We start from the raw sequence: 22,581 nt of genomic DNA, 5'->3' as shown, positions 1-22,581 counted from the left end.
GTATTCTCCCTAATTTCAACCCTGAGGTGTTCAACAACAGACTTTGTTCTATAAACTGGTCTTTTCCTTTTACACTTACCATTTGATGATGTTGTGCACAAATTCAACAACATTTTCCTTCAAATTCCTAACTACCTTGCTCCCCTTAGGAAAATCAGAGTAAAATCTCTCTTTGCACCTTAGCTATTGCAGTCCACACACTCTCTAATGCTCAAGAGAGACAATTCATGGAAAAAGTGGTTAAAATCTAAATCCCCAATACACCTCCAAAACTATAAAGAACTTCGAAATCTCACTAAAAGCATGTCACCGATGATAAGAAAAACTTTTACCTAAAGCCTCAATCATGCCATCACAGTAATCCTAAAAATGTTTTTAGAACAGTATTAATATGATTCTGTATACTGGTAGCCCTAGTTCACCTAACCCTTGTCGTAACAATTCTCCTCTTGAAACCGCCACCATTCTTAACTCCTATTTCATTGACTCCATCAACAAATTAACTAGAATAGTAACACCCACAACATCATTAATCCCCCCCCAGTTCACAAAATCACCTTCTCACTCAAACCTGTCCCCACTGCTTATATAAAATCTCTACTCAGCAAACTAAAGGCATGCTCTCTCTCAGCTGATAATCTACTACCCTACCTTTTAAAGCTTGCCACTAGCTCTGTAGCCTACCCTGTCTCCATCTTGGTCAACAGATCCATCCAAGAATCAACAGTCCCCTCTATCTGGAAATAATTCTATACTATACCAATCCACAAGGGAGGACATTCCACTGACCTCTCTAACTACTGGCCCATATCCATTCTGTCCACCCTCTTTAAATTACTGGAAAAATGTATACACAAGCAACACCTGGACTATCTCTTTCAAGAAAATGTACTCACTGTCACCCAACATGGCTTCTGCCTTAACCATAGCACATCTACTGCTCTAATATCCTTAATTCAAGCTATCTCACAAGCCAGCGACAGTAACAAACTAGTTTCCTGTCTATTTTTAAACCCCTACAAAGCCTTTGACACTGTCTCCCACCCCAAGCTCCTATCCAAACTGTCTGATCTTAGTGTCTCTAATTTTACTCTTAAATGGTTTTCAAGCTACCTCACCAAGAGACAGAGTCTGACAAATGGCTCTGTTCCTTCTCATCCTTCTTCCCTGTCAGTACAGGAGTATCACAAGGCTCCATTCTCAGACCACTGCTATTTAATATCGTCACTAACTGCCTTCACACTTCCTGCTGTTGCTCTTCTCTTATACAATACGCAGATGATTCCACTAACATCTCCACCTCAGATAGTCTCTCTGAGCTCCACTCATTAACCCAAAACTTTTTTTTTACTCCGTCAAAAATTGGTTAACTAAAAATCACCTCATGCTCAGTCTTAAAAAAGCAAACTTCTATATTTCTCCCCAAATCTCTTTCTCATCTTACATCTTTATTTACTATCACATTGTTTGATAATACTGTCATAAACATTGAAACACACACCATGCTCCTGGGCACAATCATTGATGATCAACTTAATTTCCATCTGCACATCCAAAACTGCTAAAGAAGACACATCATAAACTGGGCTTGCTTTATATAAACAAAAAATTCCCCACCAATGACTCCAGACGTTCCCTTGTGTATGCCTGCCTTCTTCCCAGTCTTCTCTATGCCTCCCCAATCTTGACCAACTTACAATCCTCTCTAAAGACCAAGCTTGAACTCACTTACAACAAAGTTGCTAGGTTCGCTGCAAATCAGCCCTACAACACTCACCACTGCCTTTCTCTCAAATCTCTAAGCTGGCCTAGAATTCCCCCACCAGCTCCAACTACTTCAACTGCTCCTTACTCACTACATCTTCAACAAACCTTCCTCCTGTCATGCCATTTCCTTCCTCATCTCTTTATATTCTCCCACCTGCTCTCTCCAGACCTCTGACCAGGTCTTCTTAGAAACCTATAAGCCCAAAAGAACAATTGGCCAACACTTAGATAGCTACTCAGATGTCTTAGCTTGGAACAACCCCTCACTGAACATTAGGACTTGACCCAATACTCAAAATTTCAAAAAAGCTTTAAAAGAAACTCTGCTAAACTCATGGATCTGCACATGCCAAAGCCCACCCTAACTCTGGAGCATTTCTCCCCGGGCCTCCGCTGAAAACAGGCTCTGTGAAACCTAGTCGGACTTTCCCGGTCAACAAATGATAAATAAAAAAAAAAAAAAATAAAAACTCACTTTCTGCACCTCACTCCACTTACCCTTGTCCTTTTTATTCTGTTTATGAACTGCTCTTAACTACTCTATTTGGCTGTATCTTTTTTCCTATTATTTATTTATTCCAGAGCCTGCTGGCCTTTTATACTCTATACCCAGAGTTCCATATGTAATTATAGTAATCACCATTGATTGTTATTATTATTTACCTCACTGCTTGCTGATTTACATATTGTTGCACTGTATGCCAGATTTTTTTTTGGTATCTAATGTTACCATTGTATTTGAGTTTACCATGTATTTAAAGCTTTGTGTACTAACTATTATCATCGGCTTTTAAAAGTATTCTGTATGGAACTTTTCTCCCCGGGCCTCTGCTGAAAATGGGCTTAGGCTCAGTAAGACACCCAGTTAACAAATGTCAAAATAAATATAATAAATAAATAAATGTATGTAATATTATTTTTATGATATCTTAGGGATTAGAAAAAATGATGAGGATCGCTTTAACAATTTTTGATTGGTTCTGCACCACCCAAAAGAGAGTGGGCATTAGATAATAAAGAGAAATGGCATTTTTTTATTGTGGTCATGTCATTAATAAAAACAGACTGCATGACTGACTGACAAGAGAAGACTGAGGCTGTGATAAAAGCACTTCAGCTTCAGAAAACATCACAACTTAAGTTTTACCTAGAACTTGAAAATACTACAACTTTTGACAAAGCCTTTGATGGTTCCGCAATGATGAAATTGTGTGTTACAGGAGAAGTTACCATTGAAATGAATAGATATATAAAAATGACTCAATGATAGACAGAAAGCTGATAATACTGCTCAAAATACTAATATTCTTTTGATCCTTCTCTGAAGACTGGTAGAGATGGGTGAAAGCTGCCAGCCTAGCCAGATAGAATTTTATAGATAAGTCTATCATTTGTAAATATGAATGTTGAAATACAAGCTTGTCTTCTTAAATGAAAGAATATGCTGTGAAATGTTGAACTTAAAACAATGTGGCAACATTGCCCTCTGCTGTAAAGAAAGTTAAGTCAAGCATTTCTTGTCTGTCCTTTGAAATTAAAATTATTTCATGACTGTCTTTGATGTTTGCAATTTGGCTAGATGAAGGTTTTCTGCCTGTTGTTTTAAGGCTAAAGTTAATGACCAGAATTTACATGTGGAATGTCCTGTATTGCTCTGGTTTCTGCCTAGGTGTAAAATAATGTAAATGCAGTTTCTGTCAGCCTGGGAACACCAGGAAAGTGTAAAAAAAGATGTAATGGGAATCAGGACTGCAATAGCAATTTAAACAGAGAGAACCAGAAGGCATTAAGCATTTTTGTCTTGATCATCCAACTCACAGCACTGTCTTGGGCTATAAGTAAGTTATCTTAGACTTGTGTTTTCTTTTAGAAAGAGCTAGGAACTAGAAAGATTAGACTAAGTGTTTTTCTGTGATGTCAGAACTGTACTACTGAATTATTTTAAGTATTTCTGTGTGGTCTCTGAACTCTTGACTAGCCCTGTGTAGTAAGGAGTATTGTCTTGTGTTTTTATTATTTATTATTTAATATTTTAAAACCTTTCAACTGTGGCTGTTTTGTGTAGAGATAATTTAAGCTCTTTAGAATACTTGTATGCCTTTGGTAAAACTGTACAAAGCCACTCTAACAGCTTTAGTCATGGGCTATACTACCAATTGGATAATAATATTGCACAGTAATAATTGGACACCCTTTTAAGGGCCTTTGAGTAGCTGATAAATATTAGTGGGTGGTGGTAGCTTTTACTACTGTATAGTCTGGGAAAAAGTGGTACAGCTGCATAACCTGTGCCAGCCTTCCCCAGGAGTGTCTGTGTGGTTGTATAAACTCTTCTCAAAGTGCATGTGTGTGTGTGTGTGTGTGTGTGTGTGTGTGTGTGTGTGTGTGTGTGTGTGTGTGCGTGTGTCAGCTACTTGGGCAGGGACATGAAGCACTGGTTGGACAGAGAGTGTTCTAAAGGTTTTAGCTTGACCACTAAGCTGAGATCTGGACCCTATAGCTGTGCCAGAGGGGAGTCTAATTGGGGACCTGGAGAGCAAAGGAGCGACCAGCCCCAGACTGACTGTGATCTCTGTGTGCTCTTAAGGGAAATTGCACTTTACTGTGTGTGTACTTGTTATCCTTCCCAATGTGCACGCTCCTCACTGGTGTTAAATTGTACTTTACTGTGTGTGCACTTGTTATCCTTCCCAATGTGCACCCCCCTCACTGGTGTTAAATTGTACTTTACTGTGTGTGTACTTGTTATCCTTCCCAATGTGCACGCCCCTCACTGGTGTTAAATTGTACTTTACTGTGTGTGTACTTGTTATCCTTCCCAATGTGCACGCCTCACTGGTGTTAAATTGTACTTTACTGTGTGTGTACTTGTTATCCTTCCCAATGTGCACCCCTCACTGGTGTTAAATTGTACTTTACTGTGTGTGTACTTGTTATCCTTCCCAATGTGCACGCCCCTCACTGGTGTTAAATTGTACTTTACTGTGTGTGTACTTGTTATCCTTCCCAATGTGCACGCCCCTCACTGGTGTTAAATTGTACTTTACTGTGTGTGTACTTGTTATCCTTCCCAATGTGCACCCCTCACTGGTGTTAAATTGTACTTTACTGTGTGTGTACTTGTTATCCTTCCCAATGTGCACGCCCCTCACTGGTGTTAAATTGTACTTTACTGTGTGTGTACTTGTTATCCTTCCCAATGTGCACGCCCTCACTGGTGTTAAATTGTACTTTACTGTGTGTGTACTTGTTATCCTTCCCAATGTGCACGCCCCTCACTGGTGTTAAATTGTACTTTACTGTGTGTGTACTTGTTATCCTTCCCAATGTGCACACCCCTCACTGGTGTTAAATTGTACTTTACTGTGTGTGTACTTGTTATCCTTCCCAATGTGCACGCCCCTCACTGGTGTTAAATTGTACTTTGCTGTGTGTGTACTTGTTATCCTTCCCAATGTGCACGCCCCTCACTGGTGTTAAATTGTACTTTGCTGTGTGTGTACTTGTTATCCTTCCCAATGTGCACGTCCCTCACTGGTGTTAAATTGTACTTTACTGTGTGTGCACTTGTTATCCTTCCCAATGTGCACGCCCCTCACTGGTGTTAAATTGTACTTTACTGTGTGTGCACTTGTTATCCTTCCCAATGTGCACACCCCTCACTGGTGTTAAATTGTACTTTACTGTGTGTGTACTTGTTATCCTTCACAATGTGCATGCCCCTCACTGGTGTTAAATTGTACTTTACTGTGTGTGTACTTGTTATCCTTCCCAATGTGCACGCCCCTCACTGGTGTTAAATTGTACTTTACTGTGTGTGTACTTGTTATCCTTCCCAATGTGCACACCCCTCACTGGTGTTAAATTGTACTTTACTGTGTGTGTACTTGTTATCCTTCCCAATGTGCATGCCCCTCACTGGTATTAAATTGTACTTTACTCTGTGTGTACTTGTTATCCTTCCCAATGTGCACGCCCCTCACTGGTGTTAAATTGTACTTTACTGGGTGTGTACTTGTTATCCTTCCCAATGTGCACACCCCTCACTGGTGTTAAATTGTACTTTACTGTGTGTGTACTTGTTATCCTTCCCAATGTGCACACCCCTCACTGGTGTTAAATTGTACTTTACTGTGTGTGTACTTGTTATCCTTCCCAATGTGCATGCCCCTCACTGGTGTTAAATTGTACTTTACTGTGTGTGTACTTGTTATACTTCCCAATGTGCACCCCTCGCTGGTGTTAAATTGTACTTTACTGTGTGTGTACTTGTTATCCTTCCCAATGTGCACGCCCCTCACTGGTGTTAAATTGCACTTTACTGTGTGCGTACTTGTTATCCTTTCCTCCTATATGAGATGCCCTCTCTGGTGTTGGTGGTGAGGATTGAGGCTCCTTGATTGCTGGGCCAGGGCACGGGCATCACACCTTCCTTGCCTGTGAGGTTAGCATGCAATATATTGCCTTATAGAATAGGCAATGTTATATTAGATGCATTTCTGGATGACACAAAAAGGGCCTTGCATTTGCTCCAAGATCGTTGATGAAATTTCCAGAGAAGCATTTTGTGTGATCTGGGGAGTAAAGAAGTTTAATGTGCAGTGGCATAGGAGCAGAGTCAGCATTGTGACTTTTTCTAGTTGCGTACTCCTATGACACTGAATTCAATGGAACTAGGATTATATAACATGGCAAATCTGATGTGGTATCACAGATGCCATGTGTGAAATTACAAGAACTAAATATGATAGAGCTATTACGAAATGTGTTAGTGATAGCCAAATGATTTCAGTGCCTAACAGTGTCATCTAAAATGAAACCAGAAACGAGAAAGTACAACTAGTAAATGTATGACTGTTATAAAATGATGGCATAAAGGGATGAGTCACCATACTCTGCATTTATAGATAGGAATACAATGGTTATTTACGTGCTAAGGAAGCCCAGTATGTGGATGCAGAATGATAATTCCTTCTAAGTTAAGTACCTTTGTGCTGAATTTGTTTATTTATTTATTTGTATTTCTTTTCCAGGGTAGAGCGCTGATCTCCATAGATCTTTTCCAGTCTCAGCCTGAGAGCGGTTGTCTGGTTAAGTGACTTGCTCAAAGTCACACAGATAGGCAATGGAGGCTGAAGGAATCAAACCTTGCACCACTGGACCACAGGAAAAAACTCATTAGTGGCTCCTTAATGGAATACCACACATGAGGGACACTTAGGAAAGTACAAAAATGAAAGGTGGCTTATAACTTTGTGTGGTGCTCTGAAACCAGCAGTCACAGACTGAAGGTTTAGCAAAAATCTGTACTTTATAATAAATTTTCTAAAATGCAACAAAGCAATCACCCCAAACTTACATCCTTAGGAATGACTGTCATTGTCGTTGAAGTGTATACACACTGATTCTACAAATCCATTTATGTACTGTGTTCTTAATTGCTGTGGATATACATTTTAAATCTACAAAGGATGGAGTCAGCTTTTGCAGAGAAGCAGCTAATATTACAAAAATGTCTATAAAGAATGGCCTGCCAGAACAGGACATTACTGGTGATGGCTTGCAGTTTATTTTGAAAATATTCAAAAGCTTCCTAAAGAAAAAATTGTGTAAAATACTTCACATCTGTTCATATTCTCCAGCTACAAATGGGTTAGCTGAAACGTTTATCCAAACATTCAAGAAAGCAGTCAAACCTGTGACTCCTGATCACAGGCATATAAATTACTCTTAGCATATCAAAACTTACTGCACGTAACCAAATAACTCTACATCAGTGACTCTGTTCATTAATCAAAACCCGAAGTCAAGACTGGACCTGCTGAAAACTAGTACTTGAAAAAGTGCACATGTTTGAACATATGACTGAATGGCCAGATAGAATTTTTTTCCCCTGTAGGGCAATTTTTTTTTGTCATGCATATTTGCCATTAATACTTCCACCAGCTGGGCATGCCCATCCATTACCCAGTCCACTGAGAATCCTGGACAATTGCTGGGGTGAGGGCTGTATAGAAAGGGCTATCATTTCTGGCAGCTATGGGGCTGTTTTGCTGCTTTGGCAGGATCCCAGATAACAGCACATTTTATTGCATGTTCTATCTTCAGATTGCCTCTGGATGGTGAATGTGTTATCAACAGCAGTGTGTGTGTGTGTGTGTGTGTGTGTGTGTGTGTGTGTGTGTGTGTGTGTGTGAGATGGGGGGTACACAACATCTTCCCCTTGTAAGCAAGAATGTGCTCTCATATGCTTGTTACCATCAACCAGTGGTTTGCTTTGCTTGAAGCCTACACCCAGAATGTATATTTGCATCGCCCTCCTCCAGTGGAATGCAGCAGTGTGCAACCTGTTTCATTCCACACTCTCCACACTCCCCCTAATGATAGGCAAGCCCACGTTGCACAATCCACTGACAGCTCTGTCATGTACCAGAGACACTAACCAAACTCGGTCATCAGGGGCATAATCAGGGCTTTATTGCTGCACCCTACCAGAGCTATTATTGTGGGATAGCATGCTTTAACACAAATTACAGGAATGAGAAATTGATACTGGCCATATTGTCTCAAGAAAAGAACATCTGACGTTTACAGTTGATGTGGAAAAGTGGCACATGGAGGCTGCAAATAGACCAGGTTCAAAGTACTCATCTACCAAGGAATACAGAACCAGCTACAGGATGATTGAGTTTTAGCAGAGAGGCTGATGTTCAGAACTGCATCCAAAGACAGACAGATAACCAGAGCGCTATTTTTATTTTTATTTTAACTACAGCCTTTGTCTCCCATGTCTGACAACCATCAGCCTGTTACTGCAAATATCAGTTGACTTTTTGCAGTGAGCCCTATTACCCATGCAATTGTTTCTGCAGACATCCAAGGAGAAGGTTTGCAATGGCTGGAAACAGGCGTGTCACTTACTTGTATACCTAATGTAAGTCTTCAGTAGCAACACACCCCTTGCAAGCCCTCATTTCCTGGCAGGTCCCCACTGTGTTGGCATAGTGCCCTAAGATATATACTCTATTCTTACCTTCCTGCCCGTAGGAAAGGGTAAGCAGGTTTATCTTAATTATTTGTCTTCCTTCTCCATACGGTTTCCACAGTACATACGCGGCTAATTGAAACCTGAATCATCTAGAGTCCATTGAGGGCTCTGTCTTTCAATACTACTGAGCCTGTGACCAGAGTCATAGTTATGTAGGCTCATATGTAGGAATGTATAGATTTATGTGTACATTCATTTGATAATAGAGTAAATTAACTGGTCTTGTGACCGTTCTTCATCTAAAACCAAGTCAAGGACAAACTGCACATTTAGAAGAATATGCATTCAGTAATTTCCAGAAATAGTGACTGTGGATATTTATAAGATTGCACAGTACAATAATATATTATATTGCACTGCAAGCTGTGAAAGAAATGCAGTTAAAGTAATTTCATTTGCTTAGTGAAATTACTTCAGATTAGGAAATAGAGACAAAAAGGTATTACATACACCTGGTACTAGGGCAATAAAAATGGTAGGGTAAGGCTTTTGTGCGGCACGTTAAGTTATTGAGAGTTCATGTATGCAAGAAAAAAACTGTCATAGAAAAGGATTTATTACATCGTCCTTGAGTGGCGATGAAGTAAACATAATAATACACATTGAGACATTTTAGTCTTTGTAATTAAAAATGAAAAAGCTGCATTGTTAAATCAAGCTGCTGTCGCTGAATAAAAAGAAAACAAAACTATGAGTTGTTTCTGTAGGACCCATACACAGCACGATCTTTTAACGGCAGCAACCGCATTCATTTAAATGTTCCATTTGTCAGCTCCTTCTTAATTCAGTGAGTCTGTCTGGACACTGTAACCTTCCATTTTTAAAAGGTCTTTTCACTATTAATTTAATTGGTGAATGTAAGGAGTTGCACAGTGACACCATTATCGCTATGCGATGATGGAATAGGATCAGTTGGCAGTGCGAAGTAATCTGGCTAGCAGAGGGCAGTGTGTTTTCTGCATGATGTTTTTGAATACGATATGAAAGGGTGACAGCCATCTTCATAAAGATGTAGTGCCATTCCCTATAGGTGATTAACACCTGAAACCTGCATATCTTATTGGTGCAAATCAACGACCATGATAGAATCTGATGAGAACCAGACATCAATAGTGATGTAACAGAGCCAAACTTGAGCAGAAGGAGAGTTTATTTCATAGCTTCCCCGGCTTCTTCTTTTAGTTGCCTTGCTGCTTTATAAATGCAGCTATCGCACTTTTTCAACTTACCTGTTTGTATGGAAATGGAAATTTAGATATCACTTTGTAATGTGTAAGGAAACTGGAGCACCCAGAGGAAACCCACATAAATGCAGGGAGGACATGCAGACTCCACACAGAAGGCACCTCAGCCAAGAATTGAAACACAGAACCTCTTGCTGTGAGGCGACAATGCTACCACTGCACCATCCATATGAAAGTGGCTGTGACAGTACATGTGAATTTTATTTATTTATTTTATTTAACTTATTTAACATTTGTTGACCGGGAAAGTCCGACTAGGTTCCACAGATCCTGTTTTCAATGGAGGCCCGGGGAGAAACACTCCAGAAGCATGTCTTTAGAATGGTAGCACTTTCTTTTCCTTAGGCTAGAGGAACAAAGTCTTCTATATTTAAATTTGTATTGAGACTCACTTATCCACGGTAGTGGTGCTGCGGTAGCATTGTCGCCTCACAACAAGACGTTGTCCCGTTCGATTCTCAGCTAGAGCATCTTCTGTGTGGAGGCATACACGAATGGGTGTGCCTTCATTGAAGGTTGTGCATCAGGACTGGTAACTCGGCACGTAAAATCCACTACCAAACATTAGCGGACCGGAGTTCCGCTGTGGCGACCCCTAACCAGGATAAGCCAAAAGACACAACAACAACAATAACAACAACATTGAGACTCACTTATCTCAGGAATGGAGTTTGGGTCATTGATATAGAGAGAGAACAGAAGGGAGACAAAGAGAGAGGCTTTGGGGAACCCTGTATGCATGATTGCAGAAGATAAACAGACCCAGTTAAGATGAACTCGCATAGTCCTACATGAAAGATAATTGGAGTAGCAGTTTAGTGAACTGGCACCAAAGGGAATTTTGTCCATTTTTATGAAAATAAGGTGCTCCACTATATCAAGGGTTCTTTTGAGGTCTACAAACAAGGCATTTGCAAGACAAGAGTAAATAAAGCCAGAAACTGATAAAAAATAGTGAGGTTATTCTAATCATGTCTGAAACAAGTTGGATTGCAGATAATATCCCATATTTGTAAGTAAATTCAGTCATTTTCTTGAAGACTATTTTTCAGGATTTTTGAGAGTAAAGGAAGATTTGTGATGGGACACAAACCATCTCAATCCTAAGTGTTTAAGCAGTGAAGTGACAATGGAATCTTTTTCTATCTAGAGGGAATGATTCCTGTTGAGATTGAAGGACACTGAATCAAGACAAGTGACTTATAGATAATGGGGAACCCATTTCTATGAAAGAATGGTGTAGAGTCAAGATACCCATTTGTTTTATCAGGAAGTGAGCTAAGCAGTGCCTGACTTCCTGAGTTGAGATTCTCAAGAAGTAAAATGTAGGAATTATGATTTCAGTTTCATGGGGGGGTGATTTTCCACTGTTGGGGAATCTGACTTAGTCATTTGAACATGGATAGAAGTTTGGGTAAAGAAAGTACAGATTAAACCAATACTTTCTTCTGGTGAAAAGTTTGTTCTGAGGGAGGGCATTGATCTTTCAGAACTAGGAAACCTAGGTCACATATCCAAGACCACTGTAGCAAAGACGTATTGCATAGAGTATCTAAGGAAGCTTCTTCTTGTAGACTTAGTTTGTAAAGTGGAGACATATTTCACAAAATACAAAAACAATGATGTTTATGATAACTAAAACCAAGCAGCAATATTATATTAATACATGATAAAAAGCTAGACTGTTATTGCATTATCTGGCACTGTAATACAACTGAAGTTTGAAAATAATTATCAGCTCTAGCAAAACACAGTTATATATTTACTACTTCAGAAACCAAATTTTGGAAAATGAAATTAATATGAAATGCCTCGCTGACTACATAACAAAGTCAGGAGAAAGTGTAGCATGTGTAGACATACATTTGCATGTACAAAGCATGTGTGTGTAAGTATGTATTTTCTAATTCCGTACATGTGTGAAAGGAGGTTAGACTTGTCCCTGAGTAATACCTTTCCAAATGAATGGCTAACTGCATGCTGTTGTTTTATAATAACCATGGCATGATGTTTTATAGTCTGGGTCTTAGTCATTCACCTACGAGGCTCTGGCTTTTATTAAATGCTACCATAAAGTTTACTATCAGCTTAGCTCTATGATATTAGGCCTATATATTCATGGTATATTACAGTCTTGACGTGACCTAGCAATTCAGTAAGACATGTTTACATTATTTTTATCTCGCATGCTGTTTTTTTTACTATTTCAGCCTGAAACTGCTTGAAGATTTATTTCACATTTTTGCTGGTAGTTATTAATTGAGCAAGTAGGCTGGTCTGAGGATACTTTTCCATCATGACCCAGGCCAGGCATTGTGGCATGTACATATAGGAAATAACATTGTACAGATAGTATAGTTCATGTATAGATTTTGCAGACTTAGTTAACAGGCATTATACAGTATACAACTTCATGTTTTAATTAATTTACTACATTTTTGTAAGATTATGTTACTCATTGCTTGTGTTATATACAGGATTTGCAATATTTTGCAAAACTCATTCATTATAGATCACACAGTAGGACTCCAAAATAAAAAAAACAAGTCAAATTTTAGCTTAAGTTCTAAAGTCTCAAATGAAGCTTGTTAGAAGTATCACAAGTAAGAAAGATACTACAGGTTTACTGACACAGTAATTCTGGCTCAGATTTTCATAGCTGAATTGCTCCCAGTCACTGTTTGATATTATTTAAACAGGCATAGTTCCATATGACCTAGTCAGGTACAATCAGTTGCTCAGCAGATGTTGAATTCCCTCCGTGTGATGTGAGATAGCATACAGTTTATTTGATGTATTAAATGTCGAGGAAACAAATACTGATACATATTCATCAAAGTATACTTTATTCAAAAGCTGTTGTTTTCATGGCAGGATTGCCAATGCAGTTTGTGTACAGTGTTTTCTTTTTTCTCTATGCTGCCTTCTGATCGCCATGGTGCCCGACAATATATCTGAACGTTTGCTAAACAGTATTAATCATGCCCCTACAGAGCTACTCTCAAACGGATTAACCTAAGTTTAGATATAGGTTTTATTCCTGAAGTTTGGTGTACTACAGTGGTGATGGCCCACCTTAAGGGTGGGCCTACCACCAACTCTCAGAATCACTGACCCATCAGCCTGATGTACCTCATCATTAAAGCCATATAACATATTATAACTGATTTCAAATACTATAATATCAAAAAGCTCATTAAGCTTAACCCGCAGTAGTGTCAAGGAAAGATCCTGCCTAATTAATCAGGTTATTGTCTTTGAGAAGGTTTCATTTACTATCAGTAGTAGTCATACTGTCCACACATTGTGTCCTGACCTAGCCAAAGTGCTCAACACCATACTCCATGCTGACATTATAAGGTCTGTAGCTACATTTTCATTTTGAAATGAAGGATTCTCTGTGCATTATGTAGAGGGGAAAGCTTCACACTTTAAAAAGAGACCCAAGTCAATAAGGTGGGAGGAGAAACAAGGGTATTCCAACTGTCCATAATGCATGGATGGATAGAAAAATGGCTAAAAGATGGAATCCACACAGTGAGAATGGCAGATGCCCAGTCAGGAAGTATATAGGATAATCATTGGTATTCCTCATGGCTCAGTGTTGGAACTCCTCCTATTTTTGGCACTTACTTTTTTAATCTCTAGACCAGAAACCATGACCTCTGGTTAATTAAATCTGCAGATTGGGAGTTATTGTCAAGTCCCCCTCTGATAGCCAAACCTTACAGCAAGAACTCTCACATGTAAGTACTTGGTGTACTGAAATGGTCTCAAACTAAATGCAAAAAAAATTTTCACATTGTTAGACAACCCCCCCCGCATACAGCATAGTGAATACCCCACTTCAAAATAAAAACGTAGTTAGGAACCTTGGAACATGAGTTGATAATTCCCCTCTCTTTCGGTCATTATGTGACAATAGTAGTTAGAAAACTGCCACGGTGGTGCAGCGGTTAGCATTGCCGCCTCACAGCAAGAGGTTCTTCAGTTCAATTCTCGGCTGGGGTGCCTTCTGTGCAGAGTCTGCATGTCCTCCCTGTGGTTGCGTGTGTTTACTCCGGGTGCTCCGGTTTCCTCTCACATCCCAAAGACATGCAGTAGGTGGATTGGACACTCCAAATTGGCCCTAGGTGTGAGTGTGTGCCTTCTGTGGAAGGTTGGGTGCTGGGCTGGCAACTCGACACCGTAAAAAACTCCACTATCAATCATGAGTGGACAGATGATCCACTGTGGTGACCCCTAACCGGAAAAAGCCGAAAGAAGAAGAAGCAGTAGTTAGAAAAATCCTTCTATTTAACATAACTTTTGCCAAGGGAGTAACATTTAGATTTAAGGAGGTCATTGTCTCCTTATATTTAACATTGATTAATCCAATTATTGAGTAAAATGCCCTCATCGGGATGCACCTCACTAGACATATCAATCAAATAGAAAGACCATGGAGGTCCTTAAGTAAGAAGACCATGGGCTTAAGGACCCTGAGCTATCAATACAGGCTACATTATCTTATAGTAGATTATGAACTCTTGAGGGTTGATTTATGCCTCACCTGATGTGCTATTAGAGACCATGTTATCCTGGATTTCTTGGATCTCTGCAAGTCTAATAGATCCACAAATACCACAGCCACAGAACCAGCAGGTAAATAAAATGCAATGGGAAGATAGATTCATAATGTAGTGCTTTTTCCAACACTGGAACAGACTGCTGCATCAGATTAAGCAATTTGTGTGTGATGATGGGCAGTGCAGTGGTGCAGTGGTTAATGTTGTTACCTCACAGCAAGAGGTTCTCCGGTTCTATTCTCAGCTGAGGTGCCTTCTGTGTGTTGTTTGCATGTCCTACCTGTGTTCACATGGTTTTCCTCTGGGTACTCTGGTTTCCTCCCACATTCCAAATGCATGTGTCTGGAGCATTTTCCCCCAGGCTTCTGCTGAAAATAGGCTCTGTTCTAGTCAGACTTTCCTAGTCAACAAATGTTAAATAAATAAATGTAGTGCCAGCTATGCTAAGAGAAGTAGGACAGTGGATGTGTAAGGTATACCATCATAGCTAGCTGTTGTTTTGTAAAGAATTATATGTCATTTGTAATCAAACTGTTTTGTACAAGTGCTTGTGTTGAAAATGTACCTGTAAAGCTACTTGTGTTAAAAATGTACCAACAGTGGGTCCTGATGGACAGAAAAGAAATACACTTATATGTCAGTCTGCATTGTAACTGTTGAAATGAATATATTATATCAGAGGATACTGGGAAAGAAGAGGTTATTTTCAGTCCAGCTTACTTTGAAAAATAATCTGAGATTATTAAGCCATAAAGAGTGCATCTTTCAGTTCTGATTGCAGCCAGAGACAACTTTTCTGTGAAAGCCAGGACTAGGAATCCTACTGTATTGTCCTTAGGGGTGAACTAATTGCTACCCTGGAAGCGTGAACATTTTTGAAATGATTTTATAGCTTCCAGATGCTATAACACATCTTAACAAAGTTATATGTGTGTGTATTATGACTCATATGTGCTAGATTCTGGCTCAGTTTCTAGTAAAGGGGGTAATGTAGGTACCAGAGTCAGATGACCAGATGTAGGTGATGTTGTTTTGTAATCCAGAACTGAAATAATGTTTTAATACAAGATGAGACAGACGTTTCAGGGCAGTCTGTTTTTAAATCCTGACAAAAAAGGACCTCTCACCTACATCATCTTACCTTGCTCTAGTAAGTGAACTAGGGGCCAGTAATTCTTTAGATCAGTTGGGAAAATATAGTGAAATTAGTTAAATATTGTTTTTCTGTATATGTGCAAATTTTTCCATCTGTGTTATTATTTCCTGTGACTGAAATTCTAGTGTTTATTGTTAATGGATATTTAGTATGTTCATGTTTTTTCATTATTTATTATTACATAGATTTAAACTTTTCATTGTGGCTGGTCTTTTAGCGAATATTTTAACTTTTGAGAGTACTTATATTTATTTGCTGACACTGTGGCCTCTCCTGAAAGCCTTGCTGCATTGCTCAAACAGTAACATTTTTATTAGTATTAATTTTACTCAGTATAATTGGGCACCCTTGTAAGAGCCCTAAAGCAGCTGGCCTTTGGAGTGTTCTGGTGGCAGTATCTACCTTATAGTCTGGGTAGAGGGGCATAGCTGGTAAATCTGTGCCAGCCTTTACCATGTGTGTGTGTGTGTGTGTGTGTGTGTGTGTGTGTGTGTGTGTGTGTGTGTGTGTGTGTGTGTGTGTATCTGTGAAAATCAAATCTCAAAGAGTGTGTGTGTCAGCTACTTGGAGCAGGGATGCAGAGCACTGGTTTCACAGAGAGGGTGGTGGAGGACTTGGCTTGAAACACTCGGCTGAGAACTCAACTCTAGAGCTGTATCAGTGGGGAGTCTTAGTTGGGAACTGGTTAGAGAGAGGGAAACCCAGCCCTAGGCTGGGAGTGTGTTCCCTGTGTGCACTTAAGGGAAATTGTGCTTGGTGCAGACAGCTGCATCTGGAAGTACTGTATCTATTTTTTCTCCAAGTGAATATCCCTCACCAGTGTCAGTGGTGAAAATTGAGGGTCTTTGATTACTAGCCCAGTGGAGGGATGTCACAGTGTGATATACTATCAGCCTTCAAATGGAACCTAGATGATCAGAGGTCTGTCTACAAATTCACCCCCTGGCTTGACTGGCATACCCCTCCTAGAGGAAGTTTGTATGCCCTGAGGGTAGTTGCAGTCAAGAGATTCAGTTGCCTTAAAATTCCTATGAATCCATCCTCTTTCTCTCTGTGGGTGAGATCTGATTATGTTGGCTGTCATTCATGCAACCATTGAGACTTTTCTCTCTTTCATTGGCACTAACTGCACCCCCAATAGCTGGCATGGGAACCTGCATCAACCCAGGGGCATCTTATACTCACGTCCATGGTGTGTGCATCCTTCACACACTTAGCCAATAGAACTTACCATCACTGGTTTGGGATTACCAAGCCCATGTCCCATGCTCCTACAGCCATTATGAATGCACAGGCCTCTGTTTACATGGAAGCAATTGGCTAACTATGATTGCTACCTCCCATCCCCCAGCATCACTGAGGAAGCATACATTACTTTTTCACACTCTCCCCTGCACAGCTATTCCACTGCTGGAAACATTAGCTGATCTCCGGTTACCTCAGTTAGAGTCAGGGCTTTATCCCTGTGCATCACAGAGCCAGGATATAATGGGGTGGTTTTGCTGTGATAATTAAAGGTGAGACTACACATTAGAAAATGCCCTTATGTGGAAGAAGAAAGCCAGCATTGCCTATGAAATTGTTAAGTTCACAGGTTGTTTGCCCTTTCTACATTTTTTGTGGAGCTTTTCTTTGGGTGTGATGTTTAAGGATTGAGGTTTCCTTGGTTTGACATGCATCCAGTTAACCAGCTGGAGAGAGAGGAGCTCAGGCATCCCATTACAAAGCAGATGGAAAGTGTATTGTATTTGCATCCTACCGACCCATTTAGCAGGACTGTACAATGCTTTTAGCATTATTCGATGTGGCACAGTGCATACAAGCATTGCAGAGTCTGCTTGTGTCCTCAGTATAGATGGTCACTGGGCCATTGACCCAAAGGTCTTTATAAGCCTAGCCCCATGCACCCAATATAATACTATAGAAGCCCAATATAAACAAAGGTCGCACAGTCTGTACTAGAACCCAGGGTCATCTGTATTCCAGCCCCACACTTACACCTGCTGCCACAGGATTAGTGTGCTTGCATCTGTTACCTCTTGTTCTCCACCAGTGGGTCAGCACTTCAGCACTAATGTATTACTTTCTTCAAAGAATCCTGGAGTGTAGAAGTGATGTTATATATGTTAATGGATCAACATACAAAAGCCTTTTATTATGCACTCCTGTACTGGTTCAAAAAAGCATGTTATCTGTCAGTTCTAATGCTTTTTGTCAGTGGACTGGCATGGTATTTATCCTTTTAATTTAATCTCCCATCAGAAAAAGAAGAGATGACCTTTAGCTGCTTAACCCTACACCCCAGCCAAGCCTCTGATATCAAGGCTACTAGCCAATACCTTATTACCAGCAACATATAATGAAAATGCAACCTGTTTCCATCGGTTTTAAAGGCAAAAGGAAAAGAAACTAACTGCAAAGGCTATGGAGTTGCATTCTTTATCTCTTTATCTCATGGATTTATGTTGTTAGAAGGTATAGTCTCCTGTGGGAGAGGGCAAACGTTTTTCAGAATTAAAATTGCTTAGTAGAGAACATACTTATTGCAAAGGATGCTTTTCATTGAAGAGTAACTGTCATAGGTGTATATTAGGCTGACTGCTCTGATGGGTTAATTTAAGTACAGCCAATAGCCCAAGGTCAGAATCAAACCCTGTATCATGTGTCTTTGAGGTGACAACTATAAGCATTATGCCAAACCCATTTGGCTATTGTGTGTGGAGGAAAGTGACAAAGTACCTGATCCTTATAATTTGTAAGAAAGAACAGTGTGTGTATGCATGTGTCTATGTGTGTGTCTCTTTGTCAGTCTGTGCATCTGTGTACATGTGTACCTGCATTATTAGCGATTTGTGATTCTTTCTGCCCAACCTTCCTTGTTTACCTACTATGAATGATGATTAATGCAATATATAAATATTCATTTTAAAGTTTTGCAACTGTTTTCCCATATATGACTAAATGCCTTTCTAACACTCACAAAAGGAAACCACAACAGGAGAACCTTGAGAATGAGAACACTGCCTCTCTGAGCAGTAATTAGTCTCACTCTGAGAGAATGCCATTCCTTAAACGCATAAAACTGACATTTTTTCACAACAATTTATCATTTGGAGAAACTGCCTCTAAAGTTTGTTTTATTCTGTTTCACAAGAGGATGTACTAAGAAAAGCAAGCAGAACTAGTTTCCCTTAAGGGAACGGTTAAAGACAATTCCAGTTTCTCACAAAGGGGTAAATGGGAGCTATATATCTTGTAAAGTGCTATGGAAATCATGATGAATGTACCCAGACCGTGTGCAGTGAAGCAAAACATACCTTGTACAGGAGGTTGCTTCATTGGTATTATAGACCACATATTGCAGTGACATGCAAATTAGCTTCACATAGATATTATTACCTTAGGTCCTACAAATGTCTATTTACGTACTGTATGCTTGAACACGTTTGTTGTAACCTTTCTCTCAACTCAGGGACTTTCCTATAAATGTGTGCTAATTATTCTAATATACTTTCCTGGTTACCTATATGGTATAAATCAATACTTTTAAGAGGGTTTAGTCTTCTGATTTTGATGGAAACTAAATCCCCAAAACTTCTGAAATGTCTGAAAAGTGATTTATGCAGTGTTTTATTTCTTATAGCTACAGACTGGGAAATTGAGAAAAGGCATGTGGCATTCAGGCAGTAAGTACTGTGGGTTAATTTATAGCCACATTCACCCTACGGGGCTGTTTAACAGCTGCTTCAAAGAAGTTAAGCCACTTTTCAGCAGTGCTTCCTGATAAGAATTCCAGAAAAGTGAAACAACTGGTGCTCACTGACATAGTACATAAAGCATTTCCCTCTGAGATACGGGTTCAAGTTCAGTTCAGGTCAGCAGCATCCAAAACCTATTATTACCAGTTCCTCACTTTTCCCATCTGACTGCTCCACTACCTAGTCCAGTGGTTACATTAAGCATTACTTGTCCAAATCAGTGCTAATCAGAGTTATTAGCCAATAGCGTGACATAAATCACTTCGGTTTTAACAGCCGTCAAGCTTATTGTTGTGTAGGAAACATTTTGTTGATTTTCTTTGCAGATTCTTACCAAGTGTTAAGCTTGTTCTGCTCAGGATATCTGTACCTGTCCATAGTATGGTCATTCTCATAGCTGGCACTGATGTTGGTGGCTTGTGCTATTCAGGATATGCATGTCTTTGCAATGTAGGATAGTTTTAATCACTAATAGTGATGTTAGTGGAACAGGACCACTGCTGTCTGAAACACACATGCAGACCAATGCCTTCTTCACAAGACTGAGTCAAATGACACCATCTAATTAGCTTGGAACGAAGTAGTTTCATTTTCTTTTGTTATGCAGCATCTGCAGAAAACAAAAACTAGAGACTCATTTAATTAGAAAGCCTGGTATAAATAAGTGTGCTCTTAAATAAAAGCTACAACATCAAGGAGGTCCCAGAATCTTACCCTTTACTCTTCTAGTTTATGAAGTTTGAAAAAAGAAACCAAAAAAAAACTTTTTTGTTGTGCTTTCTGTATTCACTATGATTTTTTGGGACACCCCCCCCCCCCGATGGATCCATAGCAATATATCAAACCTTCATTAGAAAAACATATAGATGACAAAGAAACCATAAACCTGAATAAAAAGAATCCATAAAACATTCAGCCCAAATAAAACTATAATGCAAAAACATAAAATACTACTGTTTATTGTTAACAGAATAAAACATGCCAAAAAAAAATCCCAGGTCACACCCTCTCAGTACTATACTGGACAAGTGCTTTCTGTGGAGGACTTCTCCCTTCTTCCCTTTACCCCCAAAATAGGAGTCTTCAACCCTCTCTCTACAAGCTGAAAACTTACAAACGTTTTCTCTGAAATCACACCAATGCCTGTTAAACACATAATTCCACGGTAAGCATATAGTCAACTTATCTCAATTTAATAAATCTGTGTTTTGCTGCAAGACGTATTAAACCCTTCATGACTGAATAGATACTTTATATTCTTCTGCATTGAAAGCCAGGTTTGAATTCTGCAGAATTACAAAGGAACCATCATGGGGTGGAGCGCTGCATAGAAAAACTGAGAATAGTTGGTTTACCATCAAATGGTTGAAATGCATCTGTGGAAGTGTTTGTAATGCCAAACTTTAATGTCGACATTTGAAATAATTTTTCTCCCTAATGTCAAACATGGTAAAATTGGATTTTGACAATCGATATTTTGGGAGTTGTGCGCAAAAAAATCATTTGCTGTCTGGGATGTAGAACAGGAATAGTTCCGGCATTGTAGATTCAGTCAAAACATTTCTGCCATTATGAAACCTTGAAATCAGCCTTTCAAAGACATGCCAGTCGAACAGATGCATTTCAACCATTTGATGGTAAACCGAATAGTCATATCACGTTTCAAAAAAGGAGATTAATGGCATCATACAAGCTGCCAGCTACGACATTGAAATTCTGACTATTTACTTATTTAACGTTGTGTAGGTCTTTGACAGTAGTTGATCAGAAACAAAAGTAATGGCTAGAGAGTTTAACTAACATTACTAGTCTAAACTGCCTGCCTTGAAGACCTCGGCTGTGCTGGTATAAGCCATGCAGGGCAGGTCATGGCATTCCTCTCCACAGCAGCAGTCCCATGTCATCTACAGGCCAGTCGAAATAAAAGTCTTGAATCTATCATGGGACTTCCACCACACAGAGGTGCCCAGATACCCTCATTTGAGTCTTTTCAACCCAGAGGAGTAGCACCTGTACACCTAGGTCCTCCTGGATTATCAAGCACTTATGAAGTCATACAGAGTGATCCCCACTACCCTGCAAAGGAACCTCATTTTTGATTCTTGTATCTGTGGTCTCATTCCTTCACTCAGTAGCTAAAGCTAAGGTACACATGTCAGAAAGATGACTCAGCTCTGTCTTCACTACTACATTTTGATGCAATACCCATAGTAATGCCCATAGTGATGCCTGAAGTACTACTGCCACACACACACACACACACACACACACACACACACACACACACACACACACACACACACACACACACACACACACACACACACACATACACACACACACACATCTGGTGGTCAACCTTCTAATTCCTTGTACATTCTCTTGTGAACAAGCCCCCTTGATATATATACACTTCTCCACTTAAATACCATCTTTCCATTTGCCTACAGATAGCAATCTACTCTTTTCAAGAGATACCCATGACCTCTGATTTAGGGGTGCCAATTTCATAATTTTCACACCAGCTACATAACACTCATCAGCAAACTGCTCTAATTCATACCAGAGCAGCATATCTTTAAATATCCCTACATTGTGGGACACTCCTACCATTGGTTCAACATTTTATAGGATCATAGGATCATAGGTGGAACCCCTGGGGTGAATTTGTGGTTACCCACCTAATCATCCAAATTGTGCTTAAATAGGGGCAATGAGGGGCTTTGTTTAACATAAATGTGAAGCTTCTTCCAAACATGGGGCAACCTCTTTGAGACAAATCTGTCTCTCCACCAAGTTCTGTTGATGTCACATGCTAAGTTAAGGTCCTTTGAGTGAGTGATCCGTGTGCCATTTGACTTGTGAATTGTAGATCAGAGTGTGTGATATACCTTTAAGAAACTTTCCAGTGAGTCAGCACATACATGTAAGTACTGAGCATGTGCAAGCAAGAGTGACATTTTGAGTGAGCAGCCAGAGTGTGAGCATGTATGTAGTCAGTTAGTTAGATAGTTCATTTAAGTTTAATGTTCCTGCCATT

The sequence above is a fragment of the Protopterus annectens genome, chromosome 17.part0 (assembly GCF_019279795.1).
Source record: "Protopterus annectens isolate FY-2018-M chromosome 17.part0, PAN1.0, whole genome shotgun sequence".
NCBI classification, from domain to species: Eukaryota; Metazoa; Chordata; order Ceratodontiformes; family Protopteridae; genus Protopterus; species Protopterus annectens.
This window is presented reverse-complemented; position numbering follows the sequence as displayed.